This window comes from Phodopus roborovskii, unplaced genomic scaffold (assembly GCF_943737965.1).
Source record: "Phodopus roborovskii unplaced genomic scaffold, PHOROB, whole genome shotgun sequence".
Lineage (NCBI taxonomy): Eukaryota > Metazoa > Chordata > Mammalia > Rodentia > Cricetidae > Phodopus > Phodopus roborovskii.
Window position 1 is genome coordinate 15998858 of NW_026126410.1, and position 13878 is coordinate 16012735.

General features: G+C 40.2%; 1 pseudogene; it reads right to left on the reverse strand.

Moving 5' to 3' along the window:
• Positions 1-843: 843 nt before the first annotated feature.
• LOC127220761 (zinc finger protein 58-like) lies at positions 844-1416 on the reverse strand (annotated as a pseudogene).
• Between the last annotated feature and the right edge of the window lie 12462 nt (positions 1417-13878).

Genomic DNA, 13878 nt, shown 5'->3' on the forward strand with positions numbered 1-13878 from the left:
GCTGAACTACAAACCATCACTAGCAAGGTTTTGATGGACACTGCTCATTTCTATTTGGTATTTCAATTTCTTCACAGAAATATTGTTGTTGGCATGAGAAAATGTGTTAAGGGTAGTAACTAAGCCAACAGGCAAGCAAAGAGGGCTAACGGATGTATGCCAAGAACTAGTTCAGTAGAAGATTCTGTAACCAGAATTTTATGTCTGCAGGGTGTCCTGAGTGGCAAGCTATGACATCATTCTGTAAAGCCCTGACTTCGCGGGAGGAATAAGGAGCAATGCTGCCTCCTGGTGGTCAGAATCTAAAACATCAGGATGACGTTTTCCTTCTGGAGCAGGACTACCTGAAGAAACAGGAAAAACCCATGGCTACCACTGAAGCAGCTAGCAGACAAATGACAAGTGAAATACTTGTATGAAACAAATGTGGCAAAAGTGCTGTTGAAAGTTAGATATTCGTGTTGACACTGCAAAACAATTAACTTCATATTCTCCACGATGGATTCAATCGAGTTGAATAAGATCTGAATTGTTAACAAAGATTTTTACCACAGTTCACCCACTCATGGAGTTTGTAGTGAGAATGAATCATCTGATGTGCTTCGAGGGTTGTAGAGATAAAACTTTTAAGACCTCTGTTGGATTTCCCTCCCATATGAACTATATCATGTTATCCATAAAGATATAAAGATAAACAGCCTTGACAGGTTCAGCACATTTCTGCACATTGTCTTTAGAATGAATTTTCTTTGCTGTTTATGCCATTCAAGGTTCGAAGAAGAAAAAGAAAAAAAGAAAAAAGAAAAAAAGAAAAAAGAAAAACCAATTTCACACTATTCATACTCATGGGGTTTCTTTCCAGTATGAACTCTCTTGTCTCCTCAGAGATGAGAGACAATGAAAGGCTTTGTCACATTCTTCATGCTTGTGTGTTTTTTCATCAGGATGATCTTTCTGATGTATAAAAAGTGATGAGCACGTACTGAAAGCCTTATGACATCCTTTACATGTGTAGGGTTTCTCTCCCGTGTGAGGTCTCTGGTGTATGGAAAGTGTCTTATAAGAACTATGGCTCATATGATATTCTTCACAATTATAAGTCTTCTCCAATGTATAAATTCTCTGGCGTTGAATACATAGTGAGTTGCAATCAACGGCCTTGTTATAAACGTTATAATCATGAGGTCTTGGTCCTGGGTGCACAGTGGCTGCTGCTTGTCTCTTCACATCTGAAGGCTCTTGTCTTTGCTCCAGAAATGTAACCAGGTGTGGCTTATGGACAGCAAGACCCAGGAAATCAAGGTGGCTGTAATTCTCCAACATCAGATCCCTGTACAGCTTTCACTGAGCAGGCTCCAGGCATTGCCTCTCCTCTGGCGAGAACTCAGTGGCCACATCCTGGAAGGACAGCATTTCTCCTAAATGGGTATTAGACATAGAGCAAAGGATCACCAGCCCGCAGTTCACACCCCAAGAGAAACTAGGAAACAAGGAGGACCCTAAGAGAGAAGACATACATGGTTCCCTGGAGAACTTAATATACTCTTTTATTGAATATAGTAAAACACAAGAGGCAGTGTATGAATACCTGGGAAAATCATCTACAGGGTAGAGAAGACTTAGGCCGCTGAAAGCTGCCCAGCCACCCTGATGAGTATATATTAGGAGAAATATTTTAGGAATGTTACCAAGACAAGAAGAAATTCAAACACATAAACTCATATGCACATATACATGCACCAGTGTGCGTGCCCAGATGTGTGCACGCACGCACATACGCGCGCACACACACACACACACACACACACACACACACACACACACACACAGTGACAACTTGACTCTGACAGAATTCCTCAGCCAGTGAAATGCTGGCTCAGTGAACATGATGACCTGAGTCCCGATGCACATCCACACAGAAAGCTGGATATGAAGGTACACACCTGTAATCCAGAGCTGGGAATGTGAGGGTCTCTGAGGCTCATTGCCAGCATATTCACATTGGTGATCTACAGTTTCAGGTAGAAGTCCAGTTTCAAAAAATAAGGTGAATGGTAATATAGGAAATTGTCAGCATAAGCATCTGGGTTCCACACTGATATGCGCACAGCTATAGCCACTCCTGTATGCATATGTACACACACACACACACACACACATACACTACTCCTAATACAAGTATGAAAACATTTCAATGAAGGGGAGAAGCTACTGAGATTAAAAAACAGAATGTTATCAATTCTGTGTGAACTGTTTTCTCAGGATGCAGGAGCAATAAAGTGGTAAATGTCTGAATTCACTTTACATTGATGTGTAACTTTATGAACTGGATGATGGTTTTCTAAAGAACAGACCCCGGGAAGAAGGAAGAGGGACATTCCATCAGGCCTTCTTAGTACTGAGTGGATGTTTTCTTCATAAAATCAACAGAAACATTTGCACTCCCATCTTAAAATGAAGCTAACCACAAAACAAAAATAGAATCATAGGTTCTAAGTTCCTATTTTGAAATAAGCATTCTCTGATTAAACGAGGTTTGTGGGAATTAAATTAGAAATTGATGGGGACTCAAGCTGAATCTCTTTATTTGTGCAAAACAATGGCCAGCACCTTTTCAAAGAAAAGTAACAACCTAAAAGTGTTTGAAGAGAAAGTGTGCAGTCTTATCTCTAAAACAATAAATTTAGTGATAAATTTTAAAGTTTAAATTAAAAACTTTACATGTGAAATTCACATTTGAATCATAATAAAAATTGCCTATTGTATTTTACGTATCTGGCTATTATAAGAGCTCTATGCTTTATTTTCAATTGCAAGTGCAGCATTTATCTGTTTTTTGATAACTTCTAGGGAAATAAGTTTTAAAGCGTAACATGGCACATAGCAGGTTTGAGAAGCCTGGGATACAAATGAGGGTTTCTGGCATCCTTAATCGTTGCCCATAAAGTCTGAATGATCTACAGACATTTGCTCTAGGGACCATAATATCTATGCGCACATCAATTTGGGGCCGTGGTCACACAGGAAAATTGCCATTGTCTTGTGTAGCTCTGAAGGCAAGTATCTGAGACAGGGAAGTTGCAGGAATTAATAGCTGAAGTGAAGTCATACTGGTTGTCCTAGACTCTTAACATTGTCCTTCTAAGTATAGCAAATCTACAAGGAACCAAACAGAGAACAAATGTGGTAAGGTCTTGCTGGCTGGTCAGAGGTTGTAGCCTATCAAGGGCTGGCAGTTTTTGTTTTGTTTTGTTTCCCCCAAGGCTCTATTAAGTGAGACTCCCTCCCTCCCCAATGAAGCTTCCTGCTATCTACCTGCCCTTATCTGGAGAATGCCCCTGGGCCCAGAGAAATTACCCTATCTGAAAGTTGTCTCTAAACCAGATGCCTGATTTGTCTTTAGTCTGAACCTAGGCACAGGTCACTGTTAGAAGCCTCCCTAGACGCACATATGATAACTAGGAGTTGTACTAGGAGCTTTTTTGGTAGGAACATGCCACTCAATACAAATTAGGGTTTGGCCCCACACTCCCCAATCCTGTATTTCCTACACTCTGGAATAAAGTTGAGCTGATTCACTCAAGTCTTGCCTTCTGGAGGGCTGCCTCCCTCTCATGTTCATGGCAACACGGGGATCTCTGTTGTCACTTCTACCCCATTGTCCTACTGAGTTTGGCCAACTGGGTTTGACGGCAAAGGGGAACCCCCACAAACAAATACATACAATATCAGACGCAGAGACACGAACAAAATCCAAGGGACATGACAACAGATCGTAGGCGGCCAACCAGGAGTTAGCAAGAAACAAGTATGGAGCCCTGTAGTGGGATATTCACTTTGTCTCCTTCTGTGGCAGTGAGCAGACTAGAGGGACAACGGTAGGAGGGAACATAGGCCGGCCAGCAACAAAGTGGATATCCCACGACAGAGTCCTTCTGTAGGATTCAGGAATATTGTCCTCATATATTTCGCCTTGGGACTTTCAGCCTCCTGAACAGTGTTTTACAACTTTCCTAATGCTGTGACCCATTAATACAGTTCTTGTGTTGTGGTGATTGCCAACCCTAAAATTATTTGACTTGCTACTTCATAACTGTAATTTTGCTAACGGATATGACTTGTAATATAAATATCTGTGTCTTCCAATGGTCTTGGGAAAACCCTGGAAAAGCATCTTTTAACCTTTAAAGGGGGTCAAGGCCCTCCGGTTGAGAAACACCGTATTTGCCTTTTGTCTTTTGAGACTCTGTAAGTACTTTGAGAGGCAGTTGGGAGCTAACATTAAATGTTTTAATTCCTAGGAAATGACAAGGAGCTTTCTGTGTATTATTATCAATTGAAAATATCCACACTTAAGAAAAAAAAACTAAACAAAACAAAACAGGGTTGAACTGGTATAAGATATTAACAAAGATATGAACAGAAATATTTACTGAAAAAGAGCATAACTGATACAACTCCATTCTGGGAACCCAAGTGTCAATTATGTATGCAATAGGATCTAGAACCTCTAAATCATTATTACTATTAATTTACATATCTAGACATAAACTTTTCATTCCGTGCGGAATGCCGTTTATTGAGGGGACTTAACTACTGACTGACAGCAAAGTCGAAAAATTACAGGAATTTTAGGCTTAGCTCCTCCCTACGAGGTGTGTGTTGTCACAAGGTGTGTGTTATCAAAACGGGAAGGGTACCGACAACAGCCTTGGGGCAAGGAGTTCCAGCCAACAGCTTCAGGCTTGCTCATGGTGCCTCGGGGTGGGGGGGTGGTCCATGCAGGGGCCTACAGAGGCTTACTGAATTTTTCTTTCCATTCTAGTCATTTTATGGAGTCAGTTTTGACATTAGCATGCCATTCCATCCTGTATGATTGCAAATTTAATTTCTGTTTTCTGGACAAGTCCTTTTTAACCTGATGACCATCTGTAATATTTATTACTGTGATTATCTTGCCCCTTTCCCTTCAGAGATAAATTTATCATTATCTTGGAAATTCTATTATTTTTTTTAAAAGTATTTCCCATTTTTGTTAAATCCTTACTGTCATTTTCATTATTTTAAACTTCCTGGGGTTTGCCTAGATACTTTATTTGGTGTGTCCTCTACAGTTACTGGTATTTTCTTCATAACTACTTCCATCATAAGGTTTTCTGCAATAATTTACTACTTCTTGGTTTGTCATTTTTAGTATCCCCTGACTTGCTCTGAAAGGTTGTTTAAAGTTTACATTTTCCTCTCTCCACATCCTCTCCAGCAAAAACTGTCGTGTGAGTTTCTGATTTTAGCCATTCTGACAGGAGCAAGATGGTTGGTATCTCAGAGTTGCCTTGATTTGCCTTTCCCTGCTGGCTAAGGATGTTGAGCACTTTTTAAAAGTGTCTTTCTTTCAGCAATTTTGGATTCCTCTATTGAGAATTCTCTATTCAGTTCTGTACCCCAACTTTTTAATTGTATTATTGGGTGTTTTAGTGACTAGCTTCTTGAGTTCTGTGTATATTTTGGAGATCAGCCCTCTGTCAGATGTGGGGATGGTGAAGATCTTTTCACACTCTGTGGGCTGCCGTTTTGTAGTGTTGATTGTGTCCTTTGCCTTACAGAAGCTTCTCCGTTGGAGGAGGTCCCATTTATTAATTGTCGATCTCCATGTTGGTACTACTGGTGTTATGTTCAGGAAGTGGTCTCCTGTACCAATTCGTTCAAGGGTAGCTACCACTTTCTCTTCTAAGAGGTTTAGTGTGTCTGGATTTATGTTGAGGTCTTTGATCCATTTGGACTTAAGTTTTGTGCATGGCGATAGATATGGATCTATCTACAGTCTTCTACGGGTCAGCATCTAGTTATTTCCTGAAGATGCTTTCTCTCTCTCTCTCTCTCTCTCTCTCTCTCTCTCTCTCTCTCTCTCTCTCTCTCTCTGCAATTGTATAATTTTAGCTTTCGTGTGTCAAATGCCAGGTGTTCTTAGGTGTGTGGGTGAATATCAGGGTTTTCCAATTCGATTCCACTGGTCTTCCTGTCTATTTTTCACACTAGTACCAAGCTGTTTTCAGGACTATAGCTCTATAATAGAGCTTGAAGCCAAAGTTGATGATAGCTCCTAAAGATCCTTTGTTTTACAGGGATGTCTTGGCTATCCTGAGTCTTTTGTTTTTCCATATAAAGTTGATTATTATCCTTTCAAGTTCATTGCCAAATTGTGCTGGGATTTTGATGGGGATTGCATTGAATCTGTTGATTGCTTATGGTAAGATGGCTATTTTTTTTTTTTTTTTTACTATGTTTATCCTACCTATCCAAGAGCATGGGAGATCTTTCCGTTTTCTGGTATCTTCTTTAATTTCTTTCTTTAAAGAAACAAAGTTTTTGCTATATAGTTCTTTCACTTGTTTGGTTAGTGTTACCACAAGATACTTTATGTTGTTTGTGGCTATCATAAAGGGTTTGTTTCTCTGATTTCTTTCTCAGACCAAGACCATTTATCATATGTATATGATAGGGCCACTGAGTTTTTTTGTTTTTTAATTAATCTTGTATCCTGCCCTTTCCTGAAAGTGTTTATCAGCTGTAGGAGTTCCCTGATATGTAAACTGTCATTATCATCTGCAAATAATAAAAGTTTAACTTCTTCCTCTTCAATGTGTATCCCCTTGATCTCCTTTTGTTGTCTTCAAGTACAATATTGAAGAGATATGGAGAGAGTGGGCAGCAGCCTTGTCTGTCTTGTTACTCATTTTAGAAGAATCTCGATGTGGGGAAAGGGGAACACTCCTCCCTTGCTGGTGGGAGTACAAACTTGTTCAGCCATTTTGGAGATCAGTATGGCAGCAGTTCCTCAGGAAAATGGGAATCAGTCTATCACAGGATCTGGCAATTTCACTCTTAGGCATATACCCAAAAGATGCACATCCATGCAACAAAGACATCTGTTCAACTAGGTTTAGAGCAGCACGTTTTGTAATAACTAGAACCTGGAAACAACCTAGATGCCCCAAAACTGAAGAATGGATAAAGAAGATTCATACATTTACGTAATGGGGTACTACTTAGTGTGGGGGGGGGAGGGAGAAGCAATGGAATCTTGAAATTTGCAGGCAAATGGATGGAACTAGGAGAAACCATCCTGAGTGAGGTAACCCTGTCACAAAAAAGATGATGAACAATGTATGTACTCACTCATATATGGGTTTTAGACTTAGAGCAAAGGATCACCAGCCTACAATTCATACTGCCAGAGTAGCTAGGATACAAGGAGGACCCTAAGAGTGTCATACAAGGTCCCCCACAGAAGGGGAAAGGAACAAAATCTCCTGAGCGTATTGGGAGAGGGTGAGCAGTGAGTGGAGAGGGAGTCAGGAGGGGAGAAGAGGAGGGGAGAGGAGAACATCAGGGACCAGAATCATTGAGTCTGGGGACGACGAATAGACAAGAGCAAAAAAGAGATACCATGATAGAGGGAGACATTATAGGTTTTAAGAGAAAGCTGACATTAGAGAAATGTCCATAGACCTACAAGAATGACCCCCAACTAACAATCTGAGCAATAGTGGAGAAGCTACCTTAAATGCCCTTCCCTCATAATGAGATCGATAACTGCCTCATATGCCATCCCAGAGCCCTCATCTAGTAGCTGATGGAAACACAAGCAGACATCCACAGCAAGACACTGAGCAGAACTCCTGGAATCCAGTTGCAGAGAGGAAGAAGTGATGATTAAAGGGGTTAAGCCTAAGCTACAGAAAGCCACAGAGACAGCTGACCTGAAGAAGGGGGAGCTAATGTACCCCAGACTGACAGCTGGGAAACCAGCATTATACCGACTCAGACCCCCTGGACGTGGTCTCAGTTAGAAGGCCTGGGCAGTCTAAGGGACCTCTGACAGTGGAACCAGGATGCATCCCTGGTGCATGAAAGGACTTTGGGAACACATTCCCTATGGAGGGATACTCCCTTAGCCTAGAGACAGGAGGGAGGCCCTAGGCCCTATCCAGCATGAGTTGACAGATTTTGATGATCCCTCCTGAAAGACCTCATCCTAGCTGTGGAGCGGTGGCGAATGGGATGGAACGGGGTCTGCGGGTCCATGGGAAGATGGAAGGGTGTACAGAAGGGAGAGGGAATTGGGATCGATATGTAAAACAAGAAAAAATAATAAAAAGGATAAACATTTAAGAAGGAAGAACTTAAGTTTACATTTTCAATAAAAAGTTATGTCTCCTCATATATTTTGTTATAGAAGAAACTTTAATTGGTTATGTACTAAATTTTTATATTTTATACAAAGTTCTTTTTTTCTTAACTTCAGTTGGGTTTTGTGGTTGCCTATTATCCAGAGAGAGAGAGAGAGAGAGAGAGAGAGAGAGAGAGAGAGAGAGAGGGAGGGAGACTTACAACCCTGAAATGTTACTTTTCTCAGTTTCCTTAGCTCCATAAGCAGCACTGGACTTTCTTCCTCATTGGTTGTAGCCGTGACAGTACTTCTAACACTGGATTATTGGGTGAGATTCTCCAGGGAGGAAGAACTGATATTGGAAAATTACAAAATAAGTTGATAAAAAAATTTAATTTAAGGCCCCCCTTTTTTTTTTTTTTTTTTTTTTTTTTTTTTGGTGAAGGCCAGGCCAAGAGCAGCCTGGGGCCTCTGAAAAATCTCTTGGTGCCCAAGCTCAGTTAATACATCTGGACAATTGTCAAGGCCAGTGAAATTTTATATGTATTTCCAAGGCTGACTGGGCTGAGAACTCTCTAATCAAACAAAACATGTAGTCAAAACAAGATAGCGTTATCATACTCATCTCATTTTAATTGTCTTTTCTAGTATTTTCAACATCCAGGCTCCCTTTCTGTTTGTTTGTTTGTTTGTTGTTTGTTTGTTTGTTTGCTTCGAGAAATCATTCAAATTTATATCAACATTGAACTTCCTTTTGTTGGTTGGTTAAACCAGAGACCAGTCCAGGAGCTTGGTCCAGCTCAGTCAGCCCATGAGCTAGGTGGTGGTGAAGCACTGTCAGGGTAGTTGCAGGAAGCCTAAGAATAGCTTCTGGTGCGCAGCCGCCACCCGCGCCTGCATTCATTTGTAATGTCTGGAGAACTGCTGCAAGGTACAGTACTTCTGGAGCCTGGAGTTATGGTTCCTGCGAGCCCCACCTCGGCGGCCCAGGAGGATCCCGAGTCCCGGCAGGAAGGTGAGCACGTCGTCAGCTGTCCTGGGAGGGCTGTGGGAACCTGCACCCACTCACGACTCTGACTCAGGAGGTACTGTTGCCACCTTAGGCTCTCCGTCCTGTCCTCTTGAGTCAGCTTCGGGAGAGTAGAGGGAGTGGGATCTGGCCAGGAATCCCGCAAATCGAAAGAACACAGGGAGCTTTGTACTCATTTGTGTGTTGGGCCAAGATTTTTTTTTTTTTTTTCTTTTTTTTTTTTTTTTTTTTTTTTTTTAACCTGCAACTAAGTGATCATGAGCTACATTCTCACTTTTAGAAAACAAGCTTAACTCTGCTGTAAATATCTGTCCCATGCACTGAGGACAGATGATGCCCACAGTCTGCACAGTTGGTTTGGAGTAGAATCCAGTAATAGAAGTGAGCCAGTCCTTCTAACCCTCAAGTTCTTTGTATTTGGCCATGGAAATCCTATTCCCAATTTAATTTTTATTTGCCAGCTTAGGTTGTTTCATATGCTAGGGAAGTACTCTACCACTGAGCTACTTCCCAGTTACTGTATTGTTTTGTTTTAAGGAGGGGGTTTCTACACAGCCTAGGCTGACCTGAAACTCACTGTGTAGACCAGGCCAGCCTGGAACTCAGACTTCCACCTGCCTCTTGCTTTCCAAGTACTGGCTGGGGTTAAAGGTCTGAAACACCATGCCGGACCCTGTTAATTTCTCCCCCTTCCTCGTTAATTTCTTAAAGCTAGTTTATATCAACATGTTCAGGTACAACGTGTAATGGAATCCCTTCTGTTAAGGTGAGAAAACATAAGGGCACTGAATTAGTCATTCTCTCTCTCTCTCTTTTTTGTTTTGATTGATTTAGTGATGCTGTGTTTTTATCTCCGGTGGTTTTGTTGGTTTTTTTTTTTTTTTGTTTTCTTATTTTTGTTTTATTTTGGTTTTTGTTTGTTTTTTCCAAGACAGGGTTTCTCTGTAGCTTTGGAGTCTGTTCTGGAACTCAGACCAGGCTGGTCTTGAACTCAGAGATCCGCCTGACTCTGCTTCCCAAGTACTGGGATAAACAGCCTGTGCCACCACCACCCGGCTCTCATGTGTTTTTTATCGTCTTACAGCAGAAACACTGTAGATTACCAAGTTTGTTTGTTTTTGTTTTTTGTTTGTTTGTTTGTTTCTGTAATGTATGTAGAAATTCACTGTTTATAGCTTGTGGAAAACATGTTGAAAGCATGTTCATGTTGTTCCCCTTGCTCCATATCTAAATCCTCATGAGATATGGAGCAAGGGGAGCTGTGTTTCCCTTGCTACCATCTATTCCAAGAATCTGGCGAAGGACTAGAGATTGAAATAAAGACAAGACAGCGGGTCCTTCGTTCAATGGTAATGTAGAAATGCCGAATACCGTTTATTGAGGGGAAAGAACGGACAGAGTGAGTTCCAGGATCTTCCAGTAATCTTTTGTCATCTTTAAATCTGCATGAATGACAGCAACACTTTGAGCTCACTGCTACGACTTGCTAACATAGCTTTTGACTTCCATTTTTTTGAGCAGTGTGGGAAAACGGTAGAGAATTGATGAAACTTGCGTAATATGACAATTCCTTAACACAACTGTTTTCAATGTCACAGGGCTTACTTACGGATTGTTGTAATCCCAAAATTTCTCTGATAAATAACATCCTACATAACAATGAAGGTTATGGAGTTGCTGTGGTGACGCCTACAGGTGCCCGCTACCTAAAGGAAAATGCCCAAGATGAACTTAGTGGTATGATATATTTAATAATTTAATTAAAATATTTAAATGTACTTATTTATTGAATACAAAATTACATCTAATTCACAGTATTTCAGCAATAAATTCTGGTGACAACTTCAGTTTTTCTGCTTCCTTAAAAATTGTTGCCGGAAGTCTGGCACTTTAGCTCGACTTGAGAGTGCTTGCCTAACGTGCACAAAAGTGCAGGCCTAGTCCCAACACTTGGGAAGGAAGATCAGACCACAAGGTCATACCTAGCTACGGAGAGTCAGAGATTACTTTTCAAAACAAGACAACAACAAAAACATATTGAATATGCTTGGTCATTAAGATACAGAAGTTCGGTGATGCCATTGTAGAGTCTAAACTTGAAAGAAGAAGCTTTCAGATTTGACTTGTCTTCTTGTAAGTGTGTTTAAAAAAAAAACAAAAACAAAACAAAAAACAGAGTGGCTTCTGTAGGTATTTGTGAAGGATGAAAGATGGAAAATTTTATGGATGAGAAAATTTCATGCATGGGTAAAAGTAACCACCACCTTTTCTGGCACACAATGGAAATTTGTGATTTTTTTTTTTTTTAAATAAAATATGAGACATAAAGAAGTGTAAAAGCATTGGTGTGGTGATGGAAATCGTGAGGCTAGTTTAAAGACTAGGCCTCCTTATCATCATTCAGGGTCCATTCCACTCAGGATGCAGCAAGGTAAAATTGAGATGTCTGTTGAAGAGAATCTGACCGGGAAGCTCTGGTGGAAGAAACTAATTCCTATTTCTGAGTTCCTTTTTCGTCAACCCAGCTAGGAAAGAAAATTAAAAAAAAAAAAAAAAAAAAAACGTTATACTTTGCATACTAGCTCCCAGTGCAGAGCGTAGCAGATAGTAAATGTCCAGGAAAATGTCTGTCCAGTGACTGAAGTTCTAGGTTGAAGAAGGTAAATGTAGTTTAAAGTTGGTGACCCTGTTAGTGTCAGGAAACTTTGTAAGAAGATTCACTGAGAGTCTTATAGTAAAGAATTAGTAAAATCCTGTTTATAAACTCTTGGTAGAAAATACTTGAGTCTAAATAGATTGTGTCAGAAATGCCCCTCTGTTGGTTTAGACTGTATATTTAACTTTATTATAATTTGTTTCCACAGACAATAATACAATCCAGGAAAATAGAGAGGTGGATGCCACTGAAGAAGGATTAGATTTGGAAGAAAGGCTTCAGGGTGTTGCTAACAAAATGGAGCATTCTGCCACAGATGACTTTTCTGAACAAGCTAAGGGAAGCTGTGAAACTATAACCGAACCACTTCCTACTTCCACGAAAAAAGGCCAGGTGAAGAAAAGATTGAGCAAACCTGTGATCATAGAAGCTGAGGGCAACATAACGTCAGAGGAGATATTTGTTGAAATTACGGGAAACCAGTTTAAGCGGAATGGCAAAGGGGGTTTTGGCATATTTCGTTGTATTTTGAACACGTCCTAAGAAGAATCATGCTGCTTATGTAGTTGACTTCATTTGCTTCATGGCTGTATATTCTTGTAATATGTTGTAAGGAGTACGGTTTTTCTGCCCGCCGCCTGCTCTTGTTCCGCCGCCACGCCCGCCCCAAATAATACACAGAGACGCTGTATTTGATACAATACTGTTGGCCCGGTTACTTGTTTCTTATCGGCTAGCTCTGCCTTTAATTATTAACCCATTTCTGCTGATCTATGTATCTTCACATGGCCTTCTCTTACCGGGGAGGCGGCTGGCGTCCAGCTCTCTCCTGACTCTCCATCTTGACTCCTCCTTACTACTTCCTATTTCCTCCTTGTCTCCTAGTCCCTCCTATCTTCCTTTCCTATTGGCCAACAGTGCTTTATTATTAACCAGTATGAGAAACATATACAGAATGACATCTCCCATCATCTCCTCTTTTCTGTCTAAATAAAAAGAAGGGTTTTAACCTTAGCATAGTAAAATATATAACACAACAGTTAAGAATCACAGTTAACAATATTTAGTCCATTAACATTTATCAAGATTTAAGAAACTATTTCATCATCTATTCCATCTTTGTGAGTCTAAAGTCCTATATGTAACTTATCTTTAATCCTGACTAAGGAAAACTATAACCATAACTATCTGTCTTCAACTCCCTCAAAGACCACAGAAGGATAGTATATAAGCTCTAGAAACGACAGAGACAACTCACTGCCTGGTCACCCAAGGTTCTTTTGTAATCTTCCATCTTTAGCCCATAGGCCATAGTGTGTCTAGCAGACTCTTCAGCAACACGGGAAACTTTAAACTGTCTTCTTGTATTGGCAGTTTATCAGTCACTTTACTCTGTGCCCTGCATACTGTCTCGCAGACTCTTCCATGAAGCAGGAACTCTGTTGCAATGTCCATCTTGAATCAGCAGTCACTTTTCTGTGGGTCCTGCATGTCCAGTTTATACAGCATAAAGTCAAACAGTCCAGACAAGAGCAGTATCTTGTCCACATGGCTAGTCTTGCCATTTTGAAAGCAAACTCCATAACGAGTTTCTTCAATGTCCATCTTCCTTTCTGTTTCAGGTGGTATTGCCAAGAGCAATTATGTCTCACTGTCACGAAAACCCTAAACCATTTTAAATGCCATATTCTGTAGGTTTTTGAAATGTTTGAAGAATGCCTATTCATCTCAAATATATCTCTGTATATCTAGAAAACTTAACTAACTTAACTATATCTGACTATCATAGATACTATCTATAATCTGTATTGAATTATACATTACATTTCTAAACAATACTTAAACAAGAGGAGAAATATATATCACAAAATTGACCTTAAATTGTATCAATAAATGAAAATCCATTCCAAAACTATCTATACCATAATTCCCTTTTTACCTTTAAAAAGACATTGGTTGTGATCATTAACCATTTATAACCAAGTCCATTTAAATGAAAACAAACATTTATAAACAATATTT